Genomic DNA, 13,907 nt, shown 5'->3' with positions numbered 1-13,907 from the left:
AAGATTTCGATTGTTCACATTGTATATGTAACCTTTCAACCACTTGAACACAGTGTCACCTTCTAAAGGCATATTAAAATATTCCCAACAATGAAAGGACTTTAATTTCTTTCCTCAGATATCAAACCAGCCATTAGTTAATCCAAGCCCATTCACAATAATGAAGTCAGCCAGATTTATAACAATATCATATTTTAGAAGGTGTGTAATTTCCTTCTTATTAAAAATAGACCACACTGAAACTGGAAGAAACCATCTGTAACATTGCTTTCTTCTAGTACAATGGTATTAGATAATACTATTAAGATAGACTGCCTAATTAAAATGAATATGTTTGATTGAATAAATTTCTTAATTATACAAAACAGAAGCAATTAAATTTCTTAACCTTAAAGGCATAATTGAATGCTAACAGACATATGAATGAATATAACTGTCTAAGGTTTAATTTTAGGGCAACAAAATTAATTCCACTTCAGAAACATTTTACAAATTTAGGACAAAATGCAGACGGAGAGTTGGAGTAAAGATAGGTAGATACAGAATACTTTATTCTTGTAGTCTGAAAACATTGGAATGGCCAGAGATTAGAGTTTTTTTAAAGCTATGATGTAAGGCACTCAGGATTCCAAAGGAGTTACTATGTCTGGCTTACAGTACCACACAATCCTGTGCTAACTCAACAATGAGTGGAGATCTCACACATTGCATGTAGATTATCAAGTTCATTAATGAACTGTATGCAATATTATCACTTTTTTTAAAAAAATTAGCTCTTAACCATGCAAACTAATGCATGCTTATTCAGATATAAGCCCTATCAAATTCAGTGAAGTTTACTCACAGGTAACTGATTTAAACAGCTGCATCTAAAAGCAATAAAATATAATGAATATAAAAGGCTATGTATTGAACTCTACAGCATCCAGTCCAAGTAATCTAACATTCAAACCTCAGTGCACTTATTAGGAAAAGAGTCCCATTAAGCTTAGTATGACTTGCTTCCAAAAATACAAAAAGTGTTTACTATAATCATGGCATCCATGGGCAGATTGATTATATACAGTGGACCCTTGACTTACAGACGGCTTGACTTACAGACTTTTTGAGTTACAGACTTCTCTGGCCGCAAAATTTAGGTTTGACTTGCAGACTGAGATTTGACTTACAGACCAGAAAAAAACCAAAATGAAACAAAAACGGCCTGTTACAGGTTTTCAATGCACTGTAGGTCAATGGAGACTTGACTTACAGACTTTTTGACTTGAGAACCGCCTTCCAATACGGATTAAGTTCTCAAGTCAAGACCCCACTGTAAGTCCTCCTCTTGTCACTTTTTCCATTTCCCCAGGAAAATTAACCTATGAGGAGGTGCACATAAGGTGCTAAGACCATAAAGCATTATGTTTAATTATTTAGTGCTCAGAAACTCTTCTTTTTTAAGAAAAAGAAGGGAGATTCTAAAATATTACTTTATTTTCATAAAGCAAATTGTGCTGCTTATATATGAAAGGCTGCACATTCTCTCTCCCCCCCCCATTAAAATGGGTATGCAGTATACCAACCTTGAAAGGATGGAAGGTGAGCGAACCTTGAGTTGGCCACCTGCAATTGAACCTGGTTCATGAGCAGAGTTTTGACTGCAGAACTGCAGTTTAACCCCTGTGCCACAAGAGACAAATCATTCAGTTTTCTTCACGCCTCTCCAAATATTAATGTCTACAATACTCAGCTATTTAAAAAAGTGACCTTTAGAACAGAACAAAACTTCCTTCTTGCTCTTAAAACCTTGTCAGCAAAATTGTTTGCTTTTTCATTCTAGCTATTTCCAGAGTTCATGTAGAGCAGTGCTGATAAATCCACTTTTGTGGTCATTCCAATCTCAGTTGTGAGACCCTCGAACAATATTTTGTGTCATAAAGAATGTTAAATTTAGAAGCAATTGCTACCACTCAAGAGGAGATGCCTGCAAGGGCAGTGTGTGACATCCAGGTCTGCACCATGTGGTATAGGCTTGGCAGCATTGCGATTTAAAAGTGTGATATACTTATGATGGCAACATTGAGTCAAATTTAATGATGTATTTATTGTATTTTTTTGCAAGGGATCTCTCTTGGGGTGAAAGAGAGCTGTTTGTCATGGCATGTGATTTTTCTTACTTAAATATTTCACATTTAGTGGATGTACTTTATTTTGTGATTGGTCCTTGGAAGATAAAATCAGTCTTTATGCTGAAATGTAGTTGCTGAGCACATATCTGAGGAAAAATCTTTATAGGAGAGGAATAGATTAATCAATGGGAATATGCATTCCCTCTAATATCTAGTCTGGCCCATCTCTAAGGGGAAGGATGAAGATGCACAGCAATTCAGAGTGTAGACCAGGCAGTGCTTGAGAAGATAACAACATATTACCAGTTTTTTTAAAAAAATTAGAACAACTGCTAATGTTTTCAGCAGTGAGCCACTAATCACTGCTGAAGAAGAAAAACATAGTACTCACAGGTTTGCACCCTGGGGGAAAACAACCAAATGAATTAAAGATTCCACCGTTGTTCTTCATCCACAAATCTGGAAGTGATAACAGTTGCATTTTCAGATTTGAAAAAGGAGCTGACACTTTTTAGATATGTACCAAAGAGAAGAAAGGACAGTGGTTCTCCTTTCTTCAGTGCACAAAGATACAGAAATCTCAAAGAGCAGATCAGATCATGTGTGGTATAATAAGTGTAAAGGGGTCTGTCCACCATTCCAGCCATTAGATATACTGGGCATTACCAATATTAAGTCTTGCACCCCGGCGTGCAAATTGTTTTACTAAAAAAAAAAAAATCAGTAAAGGGAGTTTAAGAACAGAAAAACAATTATTGCCATGCTTAATACCATCCTTCGGGTGTTTTATTTCCATAACTTCCTTGGGCTATTTTTAATTTCCCAAACCTGATGGATCACTAATTTTTTTAAAAATGATTTACTCCTGGTATGCATTAGATAAATTGTTTGTACCTCTATTTCTCTTTTCCCCTCTTTCCCTCAGTCTTCTTCATTTGTCAAGAGAAAAAAAAGGCATTGGAGGCATTTTATACAAATTACAAAGATCTTATTGGGGGAGGAGATTTTGTCTCACCCTCAGTTTGGAGTCCAGGAGTCTTACAGAGTTTGTTGAGGTTTCCTAATTTTAATTTCGGTCTTATGGAGAGATATTACGGCAAATTATTCATTCCTTGTGAAAGAGATGCACTCTCATTTTGCTGTTGTTTCAATAAAGTTTTTTAAAAAGCCAAAACACACAAAAAACCACCCACCAAAAACCCCAGCCTAAATCAATGTGAGCAAAGCATTTCGCAAATATTTGTTCCATCTCTAATAAAAAAACACAAGTTTTTGTTCATTTTGTTTGCTTTGTTTGTTTTTTTAATAAGGAGGACCTTTTCAAGTAATGAACAACTGGTGTGTGCCAGAGGAAGTCCTGTTTTTGACCAATGAACACTGATATTCAAAATAACTAATTAAAAAGATCTTATATAGGAAGGTAGTGTCCCCTTTCAGTCCTAGATTAAATGCCAGGGATGTGCCATTTTACACTACTTACAGAAATGTTGATGGGGAAAGAATAGAATGGGGGTGAGGAGTCTCCTGAAGTTTTAAACATTATGATTCCCATCATGTTAATATACATTAAATCAACAAGACAAAGTATTTAGCAAGTATTTTTTCTATTCCCAATAAGGGAATAGAAAAAGCCAAGTCCAAACACTGACATGTCCAAATGTTATATGCACGGGATCAGTGAGCACAGTGATCCAGAGGGTAACTTGAATCACTGTAACTCAAAGTGACCTCTCAAACTAACAATCTTTAGACTTCAGTTTAATTTTGAGATCTTATGACTTTAACATTTGACCAGGAAGAGTTTTAGATGTGGCTGTTAGTCCTCCTTCCTGTTCCATATTTTGTAATGTTTGCACCAATGAAGAATCCTGAAAGATTCAAAAGCTCATCTTCTTAGTGATGTTTTAGTAGTCCTGCAAATGTGTTATTCTTATTCTTATTACTCATGGAGCACACAACTAAAGTTCTTTTCTTTTTTGTTCAGCCAAAATGAGTTTGAATTTGACAGACAACTAGTGATTTGGAAGTGATGATGGATATTTCCCCTACTGTTTTTTTTTAAAAAAAACAAAACAGTAAAAGTAATAAATGTAACATAGCAAGAACATGTATCTCAGATATATTTCCAATTCTTCTTTTATTAAACTTGACTTACAAGATCTGTTAAGTTTGACAGAAGGTAATATCTTATTCTCCTAGAAATTCAAGGCATCTGTTCCAATGAACTTTGAACAAAAATGGTTTTTGGGCAGGCAACAATATTTAGAAACAACTTTTCTATATTTTTGCTGTAAGGAAAACACCACAACAATTGAGTTTTAATGCACTTAGATACATTAATGAACTAGATTTAAATGCAGTTTAAGCTAGCATTTAGATTTGATTCAGAGACTGCTCAGATTTTCATGGGGATGTGGAACTTATTAGTATGGTTTCCTTAAAAAAATCCTTAATGTTTTGGGATGTCTTTCAGCAAGCAGGCAATCTAATGAAGTGCAGTTAACCTTTAGAATAGGGTGGTGGTGGTAAGGGATGTTGACATGTCTGTTCCTGGATATTCTCTTTCTGGGTCCAGAACCAAATTAGCTTCTTGATGGTCTGAGGAGCTACAAGCAGAGAAATGGGCTGGGAAGATAACTAAGAGCAGCAGAAGAGGAAGACTTCTGATGTTTGTTTTCCATGCATCAACGAGAGTGCATCCTAGAGCCTTTCCCACGGCAGTCTCAGGAAATGCCAACACTATACTTGCTTAGAGCTAATGAACAGAACTACACTGAAAATGTTGTAGTCATTTATTGTACATCTTTGGTTAAAAGAATGGGAGAAGCTGGTCAATATCCCACTGTGACTAATTTGCAAGGTATTTGTGGATAATATTGCTCATCTCTTTTCCAATTTGGAGGCTGTTGTAGGAGCACTATCAGTAGATGCATGTTTTGACACCTGCTTGTGCTACTTTGAGTAATTTCAGCTTGTGTAGCCCATGGATCTGTGCCTAAGTCTTTTAGTATATATAATCAAAGACTATATCAGAAGTACCATCTAATGTCAAGTGTTTATTTGTTTCTGATTTTAGGATATCAGGCAAAACCATATCAAAAGACAAAAACCTGTGGGATCTTAAAGAATGTTATATTTTAATGGGACTTTTTGTGGACAAGTCCACTTAATTCAGACATATGGAATGAAATGCGGCTAAATTTTAGGATGTTTCTTTTTGTATGGGCAGCTCTAAAAATTATAACCAGAGATCACTTTGCATGCTTATAGCTGATTAGATACTGATTTCATTATTGCTTTATATATTATTGAGTTTGTTACTTTCTTTCAATTGTAGCTTTATTGCTTGTTTGGTTGAGGCTACTGTTTATTTACCTTGGATTTTATTTACAATTTTCATATCTATAGCATTATTAATAGTTCCATTTGAAAAAAAAAACTTGTTTCTTTGTCTATTTATATATATAGTTAGATACATTTGCACATGACTTTAATGAAAAGTAATATGACTTAACTCACTGAATGCTTCACAATCCTGGCTAATAAGAATAGCGTAAGATTTGGTTGTTTGTGTTAGTGATGGGAGTGGTAAATGTCTCTGGGAAAGTGAGGTTCCTGTATGCTTGAAAAGGACTGTGGTGAGACCAGAATTCTTAAAACCCTGTGTTAGTCCTACTGTACTGGAGAATTTTTCTTGCTACCTGGGCAGAGCTTGGCAAACATGGACAGTCACATAACTCTAAGGGCAGAGAGATCTTTAAGCTACCACAGAGTACTCTCTAACAGAACACCCTGGGAGGTGAACTACCTTCAGAACACGGCCAAAGAGCCTGAAAAACCCACAACAACCAAAAGACAACATGGCTGGGAGGGACCAAGCTCCAGCAAGGGATTAGGGGACTGTTAGTGTTTTGAGTATTATCCTGGCCAGAATCTAATACACAAAGAGACTAGTCCCTTGCAGTTCCCATGGAGCCTGGTAGCCTATCCATTTCCTTTTTCTTCCTCACAAACCGATAATGGCTGCAGTGTTTCACTGAAAACTTCAGTGAGGATGTTTTAACATGGCGGCCAGGCTATTAACAGCGGTGAAAATATTTCACCATATTTCCCCCACCTTGGCCACCTTACACTGGCTACCTATCCACTTCCGCATTGATTTCAAGGTCCTAACTATTACATATAAAGCCCTTAATGGTTTAGGACCTGGATACCTGCCCATTTCTACCCGTATCACCTGCTCCAGTCAAGCTAGGCGACTGAGAGGCCTAACGCCAAGAGAGGCCCAGTTGGAAAAAAATTAGAAATTGCGCCTTCTTGGTGTGGCGGTCTCCTCTGAAGCCCCTATTCCCCCAGGCCTTCACAAGGTTCTCGCTCTTCTTCCTTCTTCGCTGCCACCAAGTATTGCTGTCTCAATACCATTCACTCAAGGAGACATGTGTACTTTTGAAACTTATTTATTTGATCAGGGAGGGTAACATCTGATTAATATACAGTAGGTAAATCACAGGTTGCTAATCACTTGAAACTGAATCAGTACTACTTTAACTTTAAAGCTCTATCCACTCTCTGTACCATTCAGCGTTCTCACAGATCTCTCAATCACCCTTAGTTCTCTCTTAAGTTTCACACAGTCCCTCACTACCAGAATCTCTCTCACTCACTGAATCTCACAGAATCCATACACCAGCCTTTATATCCAAACCCCTCCCCCCTTGGCACCGCCTTCCATCCACTCATTGGCTCCTTCTCCACTGCTCAGCTGTGACGGACAGGTGAGGGCAGGGCTGTTCGCTACACTCTGCAGTGGCCCCTCACCTTTGGAACAACTTACCTGTAGAGATTCTCCTGACTCTCTCGCTGTGGGCCTTCAAGACTAACCTGAAGACATGGCTATATAGGCAGGCCTTCCCTACAGCCATTATCTAGCCTATCTCCCCTTTTCTTTTCTTTTCTTTTTCTCTCCTTCTTATTTTTCTTCTTTTTTCCTTTCCCGTCTTGGACTAATAAATAAATAAATATTAAACGTACATAAACTTCAACATGAACCTGAACTTCAATGAGGACTTTAATTTCTTGACTAAGCCCCCAGAATTCTAGCAGGGGAAATTCCTGTTGAATTCTAGCGGTTGAAGTCAAAAAAATAGAAAAGTCCCATGCCTACTGTTTGACCTTGCAAAGGGAAGGATCCGGTGGTCCAACTTTTCTCTGAAATGATCGTCCGTGTTAGCATTATTTTATATGAAGTAGTGGTATCAGATTTTCCTTTCCGATATCAACAGACTCCTGAGATGAATGATGGGGTTTGAATGACCTACCTATATTGACTTCAATTTATTTTAGCCTCAGTAGCCAAATACATCAATACCTTATCCACAGTTGAATTGCATTACCAATTGGCTCTCAAGATAGGTAGATTGGACAGGAGCACTAAAAAACTTGGAAAATATACCCAACATGCCTCTAAAATGCCATTTTAACAACAACAAAACAACAACAAAAGCCCTGGTATCAACAAGTAACTAGGTACAAGAAAATAAGTTGCTTATAATGCATTACTATGAAGCTCTGTTCCATCCCAAAATTGAGTCTTTTTGAATGACTGTAATTATAGGCATTTTCACAATGATAGTCTTTCTATAAATGTGGAATCAGCAGGGACAGCCATGTTTATTGTTTGTCAGGTAGGTTGATTCAAAGATTCCCTTTAGAGACACATAACTATTTTCCTAGAGTTCTCTAGAAAGACAGGCTCACTATTTTTTCCATTATATAGGAGAGTGGAAGGTTTAATTTCATCTTTATCAGACATCTTATCTCCCTTGTTTGTTGCATCTTTTCAGCTGCTTTTTTCTTCTTTTAGAAGCCTTTTGGAGGATTTCTCCAGTTTTTCTTGCATTCTGTAAAGATTAGTAATTGCAGCTGCCAGCCCCATCACTGGGAGCAACAAAAGTGTCTGCAATTTGACCTTTATTCAGTTGAAAGACAGTTGCATTGTAGCAGTGTTTACTTTATTGCAATGGAATATTGAAGCCCCTGTGTTCTTCCTAAATCAATTGGGTGTGTGTGCCTTGAGTGAGAAATTCATTTCAAGTACTTTTATTTCCAGTCACCTCCAAAGTCACATTTGCACTTGAATCAGAAAAAGAAGAGTGAATCATGCCTTTATTGCCCTGTTCCTTTCAGTCCTTGGATCCTATGTAAGCACAGTTCCAATGTCCAAGTCATTCAACTCTACTTACTCCAGGGTGCTTCTTCCTTACCTACCATTTGGACCGCCACCACAACTTAAAATGGAAGAAGAAGGGAGGAAAAGGCAGCTGGAAGGGAAGCCAAATAGATTATGAAGGCTACCATGTAGAGGAAAATTGACTTCCTGGACATACTGTAGTCCAGGGGTCTCAAACTCAGGTTACAGTACCTGGGGGCCGCTGGAGGCAGAGTCTGGGTGAGGCTGGGCCACAGCAGATTTTCCACCAAGTGGAGCAAGAGCCCAAGGAAGCCACCCAGGAGTTTCCTTAGCCCGGCTGGGGCTCCGAAGAGGAGGGGGGTGAGCCCTCGTTGCCAGCCATGACCCCCTCTGGCTCCTTCTTCACTACCACCACCAGCAGCAGCAGCAGGACAAAGAAGCAGAGAAGGGAGGGAGCACTGGCGACCACCTAGCGGGGAGGGGAGGAGGGCACGACATAAAATTTAAAAAGAAACCATCACAGAAGCCCCCATCGGTACCCGCGAAATTAAACAATGGGGTGGACCCCCCACGGGTGCGCGCGCACACACACGCCTGGCAACCTTCCTCTAAGGGCTCCCCTCAAAAAAAGGTGCACTCAGCAGCAGCAGCTACCGCCTAGAGTAATCTTAATTGATTAGATACGCGGGATATTAAATAAATAAATAAATAAATACCCCCACCATGACGGAGGAGAAAACTTTGTGAGACGAGCCCAGGCAGCCTACAGAGCTGAGGCAGCTGAAGCAGGACAAAGAGGAGGGGGAGGAAGCACCGCTGAGTGCTGAGGTGGCCGCTGGCAGGGCTGGTGCTGGGGGTGCCGAGAGAGAAAGAGACCCAGAGAGCCGCTTCCCTGGAAGAGGTGGTGGCGGCAGCTGCTGTTGGCGGCTTGGAGGCACTCTTTGAGGACAGGACAGGAGCAAGTCCACTCTCAGGCATCGCACGGCGGCGGGCTGGCTGGCAGGCTGCAGTTCCGGATGGAGGGTGCAAGAGGCGCTGTCTTGGGAGAGAGCCAGCGAGCAAGGCCAGGCTTCTTTTTACTCTTGACGGCAGAGGACGCATGGGTACTTCGGGGGGGTAGGCAAGGCGGGGGCCACAAACTATCATCTGGCGGGCTGCATGTTTGAGACCCCTGCTGTAGTCAAAGAGCGACCAGGCAGTGGTATTTGTACACCACCACCACAAGTAAAACGGGGGGGGGGGAAAGGCCAGCGACAGGGACAGCTCCTAATGTGTAAATACAGTGGTGCCCCGCATGATGATGATAATCTATTCCAGGAAAATCGCTGTACAGCTAAATCATTGTCATGCAGGAAAAAAATCCCCATTGGAATGCATTGAAAATCGTTAATGTGTTCCAATGGGGAAATACCTCATCGTCCAGTGAAGAGAGAACCGCCGGTCAGCTGTTTTAAATCGCTGTCTTGCGAAGCTTCTGTCCAGAAAACAGCCATTTTTCGAAGGGAAGCCATCCATTTTGTGAAGGGAAGCCATTTTGCAGAGCCAGAAAAATCATCGTTTTGCGAACAAATGGTTCGTGAAGCAAGGACCTAATTGATGTCAAGCAAAAATCCCCCATAGGAAACATTATTATAGCGATTGCAAAAAAGTCATTGTCATGCGATTTCGTCATTCTGCGGGGTGGTCATAACGTGGGGCACCACTGTATTGTGACCTATCCTTTCTAAGGGATGTGGTGGCGCTGCGGGTTAAACCACAGAAGCTTCTGTGCTGCTAGCCAACCTAGCAATTCGGAAGCATGCAAATGCAAGTAGATAAATAAGTACCGCTTTGGTGGGAAGGTAATGGCATTCCATGTCTAGTTGCACTGGCCAAGTGACCACAGAAACTGTCTTCGGACAAACGCTGGCTCTACGGCTTGGAAATGGGGATGAGCACCGCGCCCTAGAGTCGGACATGACTGGACTAAATGTCAAGGGGAAGCTTTACCTTTACCTATCCTTTCTAAACCCATAGAGCAAGCATCATTCCACAATCACACACAAACACAGTCCTAATAATGTAATACTAACAAGCAAAGTGTAAGAAGCCAATTTAAGAACAAAGAAGTAGACAAATATTCCACAATTCAAAGGCTAATCTACACACTGTGCTAAGTAAGTCTGCTTACTTAGACCTGCTGCTCTGTGAAATAAACTAGCCAAGAACTGCAAGGGGATATATACCATGCTGTGTCCCTTGGTGTCTTAGCAGTTGGAGAGATCTGGGTTTTATTGGGGTGGGGAACTCAGTTTTCACTTGGTTTCTCCTTTGGTGCCAGCTGCTCTACTAATAATGTGTGTATTTTTGATTTCCCCATTCCTCAGTTCCAATCTCTGAGCTTATTTTGAAACTTTTTAACCCATGAATGCTGGATGGAAAAACAAAGGATGTCTAGGTGTATTGCTTCATCTGGGGTGACCAGAGGCTCTTTGTTATTTGCCTGGACACGTATTCCTGATTCAATCAAATTTTTGCACATTTGCCAAAAACAGAACATGTTCTTAATGAGACTCACCTTCCATCTCTAGCATCACTGGATGAATGATACAAAGCAATAGGGTTGGACAGTAACTGTCAGTCACACCAGGGAATGCTTGGCTGGCTGGATGAATTATGTGCCTCAGGGTAATGTAACTTCCTATATTCAATTCAAAATCCACTTTATCCATTCATCTAACATTGGGAATGATGTTACAAGTACAAATTATACGAGTTCAGTTCTGCAATATTTTGCAACAGTTGGTTTCCTTCTGAATTATGGAAGAGTTGAAGTTACTTTCGAGTAAGATGAGACCCCTAAACTCTGTAACACTGATGTGTTATAACTGGCTGTTGAGATCATAAAGGATTCCCTGTAGAGGTGCAATATGATGAGACTCTATCTGCCTCCACCACACACCTTCACATGATCACCAGGTTTAAATTACCACACTACTTGCATTGATAACAGATTGGATAGAGAGCCATGGGAAGCAAGTTGCAGAGGGGCTTGAGATGGTCTTTTTAAAAACAAATTTTTATTTTTAAACAACTAAGAGTAAGATAGGGAATACAAAAGGTAAAAGGAAGTGGGGGGAAAGGGAGAGGGTTAGGGGGGTAGGAGAACACAAAATATGCAATCATCCAGGCTACTCGTATTTCAACATCAAATCAACTTTCTGCTTTTTTCCCCTATTTGATTACCCTCCAGCTATCAACTTACAGTTATATTTTAGTTTAAGTCTAAGTTACTCCAACACTATCAGGGAACTGAAGCCATTTGTAAAATAAATCCCATCATTCAATTTCTTTTTGATTTGGACAGTCATTCAGCATGTCTGAAAGAGTATCCATTTCTGTCACTTCCCATATTTTCTCAGTAAGCTCCTCTTGTTTCCGTACCTTTGCTTTCTTCCAATTTTTGGAAGAGAAGGATGTATCCAGGACAGCAGTCCAATTTTTAATATAACATTTTCTGACTGTAGTAGCTAAATAGCTCACTGGGTAACTCTTTATCCCATCTGTGTTACCTGGTATCGTACTCAATAAAAGCAGTTATGGAGTTAGTACAGCTCCATTTAACTGTTGTTTAACATCTGATAACTTCTCTTTCATTAGATATTCTATCTAGCTAAGATAACTTCTCTTTCATTAGATATTCTATCTAGCTAAGATAATAACAGCAGGATTTTCAGAGGGAAGAAATACCGGGTTGCTGCCCAATCTTCCTCCTTCTGTTGCTCACCAACTGCTTCAGAGAGACCTCTTCTAGTCTCTCCTTCAATCCCCCATTTCTAAAGGGACCCCAGACCAGGCAGTTCCAGCTTTTCCAGGAAGCTGTTCCCCAGAGATGCTGGCTGCACTGCAACGAAGCCCTGCCTCCTCCAAGATGGTCTTGTGCATGTCTGGAGTGCTTGTATCATTGGAACACTGTCAGATGTGAGACACTTTGAAAGTAACACCTGTAGTTTTAAGTTTTTTAGTATTTAATTCCATTTAATATTTATATTATGAAATACATTATGGAAATATTCTGTAGTGGTATTTCTGTAGTAATTGAAAAAAATAATTCATAAGACTACTACTAGTTATGATGACTATGGATTACCTCTGTATTAGACAGGGTAATAATGTCAGCCATTGTGGACTGAGAATATGAGAGTCCTGTTGAGATCATGTGGTGTTTGTGGGATTCTCATGGTTATCCAGTTAATCATTATAGGGAAGATGCTGGATTAGACAGGGTTTTTCTCTAATTCAGTATTACTAGCTTTCATTATAATATTTATGTATCAATCTTATTAAAGACAATTGCTTACAAAGTTTATGCAGATTATACAGTATGTACCAGGAAATCAGAATGGCATTTCAATACATTAGTTCATTTCCCCAAAAGCTTCTCACATCTTAATGCACACTTTTCCAGTGACCTTGAAAATGTAAACATATTTCTTGCCATCTCTCCACATCCTTTGTTCTAAAGACATATTGCAATGTCGATCCACAGAAGACATTCAATCTATTTCTGAAAGGCAACTTAATTACCTCACTGCCAGACAAATAGCAAGCTCTTCTTCAGGTTAGAATGTGTGGCAGCAGCACAGGGAAACTTCTGTAATATTTAGTTGGTGATTAATAGAAGGTTGCCTTTCAAGCATCTTGAAATCATTTTTAAAACCTTATTTGTAGCACAAATATAATTAACATATCAGCCTGAATGTAGTTGCATGGTGTGTTTTATTTCCCTTTTGACATGAACCTGAAGTAATCTTGCACTTTTGAATGGATTTAGTTTTAATCATGAATCTCCCTGGGGGGCAACGTATAGCCCTCCCGATGTTGTTAGAATGCAACTCCCCACAGCCGTAGAAAGTACAGCTAATGGTGAGGGATGCTGAATTCAAACAACATCCGAAAAGAAATAAGTTTTCAATGCCAGTTTTAAATCAGTTTGGATTAAATTATGTTTTAAACTGCATCCTATTTGGTCCAGACCCAAAATCTGAATTGATTCACAAGTTAGGATTGCTGGCCCTCACACTGAGAAACCAAAACAGCTATGACTTTTTTTCTGATTATTCACTGATCCACATGAAATTTGGACACCAATTTAGAGAGCATACCTGCTAAATTTCAGACAGGGATTTATGAAAGACAAAATTCTAAAAATGCATTACTCAGTTTAGTGCTCAGTCTTGTCCATTCATGCCGCTTTTCCTCTCACTGCCCCCACGGGGAGGGAATTTCTGTATTCCACAGTTGAAGAGGTGTGCCAGAGAGCAGCCAGTTAAAGAATAAGCATTAGGGTGATTAAAGTGCTGTGCTAAAAAAAAAAATACTGTACTAAAAAGCATCACAGTGGGCACTGGGCTATGCTTGGCAGAGGTGGGTAGAAAGAATGGCTAAGAGTCAGACATCTGAACTGAAGCCACTGTTTCCCCTATAGTCCCCCTTCTGAGGAGGACTATTTAGAGCCCTAAATAGAGGCCAGCATTTTTTTTTCAGAATTCCACCTGCACAACAGGAAGTACTCAATAGTTGCAGTGGGGGACTCTCTCTAATCAAAAAGTTCCTTTTAAAAATTT

General features: G+C 39.6%; 1 protein-coding gene across 11 annotated transcripts in view; it reads left to right on the top strand.

The window, feature by feature from the left end:
- Positions 1–13,907, top strand: part of DMD (dystrophin) — a 1,295,019-nt gene that overhangs the window by 385,322 nt on the left and 895,790 nt on the right. The window lies entirely within an intron of this gene.

Source organism: Pogona vitticeps, chromosome 3, assembly GCF_051106095.1.
Source record: "Pogona vitticeps strain Pit_001003342236 chromosome 3, PviZW2.1, whole genome shotgun sequence".
Taxonomy (NCBI): domain Eukaryota; kingdom Metazoa; phylum Chordata; class Lepidosauria; order Squamata; family Agamidae; genus Pogona; species Pogona vitticeps.
This window is presented reverse-complemented; position numbering and strand designations above follow the sequence as displayed.